The sequence below is a fragment of the Coccinella septempunctata genome, chromosome 2 (assembly GCF_907165205.1).
Source record: "Coccinella septempunctata chromosome 2, icCocSept1.1, whole genome shotgun sequence".
Lineage (NCBI taxonomy): Eukaryota > Metazoa > Arthropoda > Insecta > Coleoptera > Coccinellidae > Coccinella > Coccinella septempunctata.
In genome coordinates, this window is record NC_058190.1 from 13999970 (window position 1) to 14006773 (window position 6804).

At 35.0% G+C, this 6804-nt stretch overlaps 1 long non-coding RNA gene across 1 annotated transcript; it reads right to left on the reverse strand.

Annotated features, from left to right (window-relative positions):
- Positions 1-3783: 3783 nt before the first annotated feature.
- LOC123308004 lies at positions 3784-4544 on the reverse strand. The gene is made up of 2 exons (XR_006537031.1): positions 4222-4544; positions 3784-4121 (listed from the first exon to the last, which is right to left on the reverse strand). It is a non-coding gene; the product is annotated as an uncharacterized LOC123308004 (long non-coding RNA).
- Between the last annotated feature and the right edge of the window lie 2260 nt (positions 4545-6804).

Below are 6804 nucleotides of genomic sequence, written 5' to 3' on the forward strand. Positions count from 1 at the left end.
ATGAAAAATACGGACACCAAGGAATTGAATTAGTTCTCAATGAATTAAGGCAAAATTATTGGATCATAGACGGTCGCTCAGCTGTTAAATCAGTCTTTGCCAGCTGTCAATTTTGTAGAATAAGGAGAGCTAAACCGCAAGTACCGGTGATGGGACAGCTGCCAGTAGAAAGATTAACACCCAGAGTGAAACCCTTTACATTTACTGGAATTGACTACTTCGGACCTCTAACTGTAACAGTTGGTAGAAGACACGAAAAGATATGGGGAGTTTTATTCACTTGTTTGACGATCCGAGCAGTCCATCTCGAAGTAGCCCATTCCCTTTCTACAGACTCAACAATCATGGCGTTGAGAAGGTTCATAGCACGACGAGGACGACCAAAAACAATTTTTTCGGACAATGGTACAAATCTACGTGGAGCTATGGATGAATTAAAAAGAGCTATTAGAAACATTGACCAAAATAAAGTTGAAAACGATATGCAGCTCCTCACATGGGGGGAGTATGGGAACGACTTACTCGTTCCGTTAAAAAAACCTTTCATGTCATTTTAGCGACACAAAGGTTAAAAGACGAACTATTGTTGACACTCTTTGCTGAAATTGAGAACATGATCAACACTAGACCAATTACTAAAGTCTCTACTGATCCAGATGACTGGGAAGCTTTGACGCCAAATCATTTCCTCCTTGGAACCTCCAATGGTGATTGTTTTGGAGAAATGGGAAATATAGAATTGAAACGAGAATGGAGGAAAGTACAAAGAATTACAAATGAGTACTGGAAAAGATGGATGAAGGAGTACTTACGAAGACTGACGAAGAGAAATGTATGGTGTAATGATAGTAAACCAATCACGAAGGGAGATATTGTTATAATAATTGAAGATAATGTCTTGAGAAACTCTTGGAAATTAGGCAGAGTTGAAGAAGTTTTTCCTGGTCCAGACGGTCAAAACCAAGAATGGAATTTTAAAACGACCCGTAACAAAATTAGCGAGAGTGATAGAACAGACCTAACTACTGAACTGCGAGGGGAAGAATGTTACGTCGCGTCGTCAAGATACTTCTTTTTCAAATAATTTGAGTTGCTAGGGGGTTTTTCTAGGAGAGCGGGCTATGATAGTTATTTTAGACAGATTGTAAAGATAAAAATAAAGAGACATACGTCGATTAGAAATTCAAACATTCCTTGTATTTAACATTGATTCAGATTTGTTTCTTGTATTTAATATGCTCATTCCATTCCAGTTTTTAGGGAAACGTATATAGGGTGTCTCATGAAGGATGAAGGTTGTCAGTGAGACGTATGTATAGAATCGAAAAATATTATGAAAAGTTTGAATTGTACAGGGTGGGCAAAATTGGTGATACCTGAACTACAACTTTTTAACCCAATGAGATAGAGGAAAATGAATGTACCATTCATGTCGTCTTTTTTTGAGAAACTAATAATGCCATCAACTGCATTCTTCTACCTTCTTTTGTTTTTGAGATATAAGCCAAAATTTAAATTTTGACTATTTCAACTTTGGTCAATATCTCCGTTTCTGTTTGTGCTAGGATGTTGAAATGAAGACATTATACAGACACATTTTTTGATAGCAATCCAGTGGCGTGTACTATGATTTTTTCCTACATGTTTATTTGCTGAGCTATAACATGAAGCTGTGTTTTTCATATGAAAACAGTAGTTTAAAAGGACTTAGAGAGAATCGCCATTTTTTTAACGTTTCAAAAAAAATATCATACATCGCCCTCAGTGTTTCTGAGTAATTTTAAACTACTGTTTTCATAAGAAAAAATATATCTTTATGTTATAGCTCAGCAAATATACCTGTTGAAGAAAATCATAGTACGCCGCTGGATTGCTATAAAAAAATGTCTGTATAATGTTTTCATTTCAACATCCTAGCTTAAACAGAAACGGAGATAATGACCAAAGTTGAAATTTTAATTTTCACTTATAACACGAAATCAAAAGAATAAAAGAAGATTGAGTGATATAGTTGATGGCATTATTAGTTTCTCGAAAATGACGACCATAAGGTGCCATGCATTTTCCTCTATCTCTTTGGGTTGAAAAAGTTGTTATTCAGGTATCACCAATTTTGCCCACCCTGTACAAAAAATTTTAAATGTTTCAATCTTGCGAAAGTTTTATATTAACATTGTCACAAATTAAATGTTGGGTATAACTTCTTAATTGAATAAATTAAAGCGTTTGGAATTGTTCTATGACTTGTTGGTTGAGTAAATTAGAATTCATAAATATTAATGTTTCTCGAGGAAGTCTAAGTTGGGCAAATATCTTAAATGAAATTAATATTGCTTCAAAAAATAACTCTAAATGAAAACGCTTAAACCATCAATTGATTTTTAATTACCTTCATTTTCAGGCAATTACATCCATGAAGGGTTTTACTTCAACCCTATCCAATTTCCGTGTTTCGAAAAGAAACACCATATATGGACTCGTTAGAAAGCTCACAGAAAATGGAATCTCACCATAATCTTCGTTTTTTATTATTTTATTTTGTGGTTATCAGACTAAACACAAAAAGTAAGTTTGGTTGAAGAGGAAAGCTCACGAAAAATGGCATCCCTCATCATTATTTTTCTATTTCTATTTTGTGGACATCAGAAAAATTAAAAGTCCCATAAAAATATCAAACCAATGATTGATTTAAAAAATCAAGATAATCGTGGGATTCCGGTTTTCGTGAGCTTTTCAACTAGAGTTCATATGTCATGTGTCTCCATATAAAAAACGAGAGTTGGATGGAGTTGTGGCTGAATAGTTGAAGAAAATAACTTCATTTTCTTGACGGAAAATGAGGGTAATTGAAAATCAATTGATGGGTTTCAGCGTATTCATTCTGGGTTAAAGGTTGAAGAACTATTAATTTTACCACAGAATTCTAACAAGAAAATAGTGTTTTTTTAATACAACACCTTCTATTTGAATTGACCACCTGATATATCTCTATATTACCATCAGGGGGGTGAAACTCTCTCTTCTTTGGTCCAATCTAATCTCCAACCAAATAATATGGCCGACTTGAATTTCCGGATGAATAAGTGACAGCGACAGTTGAAACCCATAGACCTAATATAGACCATAATACATGGACAGGCCTTCACGTGGTTTTCCCGTTCACCGCATCGAGGAATACCAACGAGAGAGAGGGGGGTGGTAGAAAAGAGAGATAACAGTAGTCCCTGGTAGTAAACGTCAAGCTGGTAGCTGGTAGAGAATAAATCAACGTTGCCGCTTCAACCAAGTTATCGAGTAAACTCGGGAATTCTACCAGCCCGCTGAACCTCCATGTTGCATTTTTGGGTGGTTGTCGGTAGATTTATAGACTTTCTATTAATTTGAAGCAATTTTTGTACTGAAAGAGAAGACAACAACAGAGGTTGTCTCTGACTGAAATCAACTTCGAAAATGTTATCAAATCAACTATATTTTTCTCGTACTTGAAACTTCCAAGTGTTGATAAAATAATAGATTCCGTATAAAAAAAATACTACCTGAAATTTTTTTTTCTGATTTTAATTAATGTAAAAAACTTGAGAGTTGTGTAAAACAACACTATTATCTCATTCGCCAGAGTCTGATTTTATATACACTGAAATTACTCGTGATTTGGGAAGATAAAAGGACCCCTGCTTTGCGTTCTGGCTGCACAGAGAAAAATTAATCGTTAAAGTGAATTTTTTAAACATTTCACCTTCCTTGAGCAAGAACATGTGTGGTATAGAGAAAAGGGCAATACTTTTGAGTATGTTTATTGATACTTTCACAAATAATATGAAATTTACTGCCAGGGAAATATTTATATGATGATTAATCATTCACAATTTTTTTTTCAATTATTTTGATAGGTTCTCCATCAGGTGGTTTAGTTGCTCTTCTCTGGCACTCCTGGCAGTAATATTTTACTGCTCCTGTTTCTTTATCGTGTGGCTTTCCAGTGTTAGATTTCTGTGACACTGATCAACAGAAAATATTGAGTTTTTAGTTTGCCGATGTCACAGGGCTTACTGAATGATTTACATCTTTTCTTTTCCTAATATTGAATCCAGATTAGAGTTAAGTATTTTCTTCGGACATGCCTTGAAATAGAATGTGATGGTACATATGTAACTACTTCGTTTAGAACAACATTCCTTATAATATTCAATAATATATCTACTATCTCGAAATTCAAGTCACCTCTACAAATTCTTGCTGTGGCCTTATGAAATATAGAAAGTAGACTAGGTATATTCCTTGTAAATCTTTGTAAATCATGTCCTATATGTACATACATGAAATAACAAAAAAACTCCTTTATTGGTCTATTATTTCCAAAAATAAATCACTTTCGCTTTATTAGCATGTAGCAGTCGATTCTAAAAACCTAGATTTCTGCTAAATTGTTTGTGACGAGAATGAAATATCGATTGAAAACACAGTAGCTGAACAGTAAACAATAAACATATGATTTTGACATTTTCTACCATATGTCCATCTCTTTCTAACGTACTACTCGTGACCTCTCTCTCTCAGGGCCTGTCCATATTTTATTAGGTCTATGTTGAAACCAAATTAACCTAATTCTTTTGGATGACAACCTGTTGACGTTTCGTACAAAGATTAAAGGTTAGATTATAGGTTAGCTAACCTTACCTTCAATACTTCATAACGAGGTGGATTATTCCGGAGATTCAAGTGCGGATTCAATAACTCACGAAACGACCTAAGTAGAATATTTAATCTATTCGGATAATTGTTGTGATAAGCTGGTTGAACTATTTTTGATCTCTAAATTTCTAATTATTCCCATTCTACATCAATCACTTTTGTTACTATATTATTTACTACGCTTTTTCTATATTCATTCTCTTTTTTCTATTTCAGATATAATTTCGAGATGTAGAAGGGAACAAGAACATTTATCACAATAAATCACAATAAATAATATCTACTTCCCGACCAAATATGGCGGCATATGAATGAGGTGTTGCCTCTGAGTACTTAGGACATTTCATTTCTTGTAAATTAGGGTTCTGTGCTAACCATTTATTACATCGTAGACAGAAATTTTACATTCTTATAATGTATAGGAGGGATTTTTCGATTTTATTTTCAGACGATATTTGAAATTGGCTCCTACTGGATGTTTTTTTTTTTCATTGAAACGATCGACGTGGGTTGGTTCTAAATATGAGGAACACCGTGGGTCAATTGAGTGTAGAAAAAGAAATTTATCAATATTATTCAAATGGCACTTGCAGGTCTGCGGTTCAAAGCCCTCTGGAAAAGCGTCTGGTGGTAAAGAATTCTAAAGTCTTGATGTTCTAAATATAACAGCGCGGTTATAACAAGTCGTTCTAGTTGTCCAAAGCTCGACTGTATACCGGTGGAATTCAGGTGTGCCGATGTGACAAAGGAACCAAACGCTTGATAATATGGAGTCACCTTTCTTCGATATGTTCGAGAGAAGTTGTTGCTGAAGCACCCCAAACCCCAAACACGGAAGCAGTAGATATTCTAATCCTGGTCAATATTTCTGCCTCGCGTAGTATTTCCAAATTGAAGGTTGAAACATATTTGCGAGCTCTAAACACAAATCTCAGCTTTTTTCCAGTTGCAATTGTCCACCAGGTGGCAATGCCAGTCCCGCAAAGTATTCACTCAAACAAGTCGCAAGGAGTAACCACAATGTCAACTGATTCATTAATATCTGCAGCGGATTTGTGGGAATTTGGTTGAATAAATAGCATAACTGCATTTTCGACTTATTTCAGCTCACGAGGTTCCTGGAACCAGATTCGGTTATGATGGTTATAATATGGCACTAGCCATATCTTGTCGTTTGATATTCAGGTCGCAAATGGAGAATGGCTAGTCAAACCAAATGCTACACTGAAGTGCACTGTCGTCTGAAAAGGTTTGTATCGGCTGTTCGTTGCTCATTAATTCTCATTGGTATAAATCAGAAGCAGTGTTGGGAATAATGCCGAATCCTAACAGACCTCAATCATCGCCTTTTGGTCACCATTTAAAATTCAGAAATTACTATTACTATTTTATTTGTCATATGCAAGTTTGTATGTGTCCACATCGATGCCGGTGCTAAAGTTTTGTAATGGCTGTAAATTTATTTAGTACTCAATCATCATTTATCATTTGAAAATAAAATAGGCAGGCCACATAAATAGAACAGAGGTAGTTACCATTCGATAAAAATGCGGATATTATAGTTTGTAGTACAATACATAGAGTCATTCGGGGCAACTGTGTGCGCACTTTTGCCTTTCAAGACATACCCTGTTTCAAATGTTGAAGCTAGTAAAATTAAAACATATTCATAAGATAGAGAATTTTCTAATCTTTAAAAAAACATCAAAAAGCAAACAAACAAAAACGTTTTTTTTCCGCAAAAAAAATTTAATAGTGAAAGTCGGAGTGCGTTCGCATGCCCCGTATCGCGGGTAAGTGTGCGCACCCTCACGGGGTAAGTGAACGCAGTGCTCAGTGAACCACACAATCAAAACAAATTACAAAATAATGTCATCAAAATGTTACAATATTAGAGAAATGCTGTTTATTGTCAATACATAAGCGCCTTTTCACAAGCAGTGCATTATTGTTCGTGCCACAATTCCTGGTGAACACAACACTTGATACATTCCCCTGTTGGTTAGTCTTCATATTTTTCCGAACTAATAGGTCAATATTGATCGAGTCTTAACCAAGAAAATCAACAATGTCATAATTTATTCCTCACTGAACTAATATGTACCCATATAA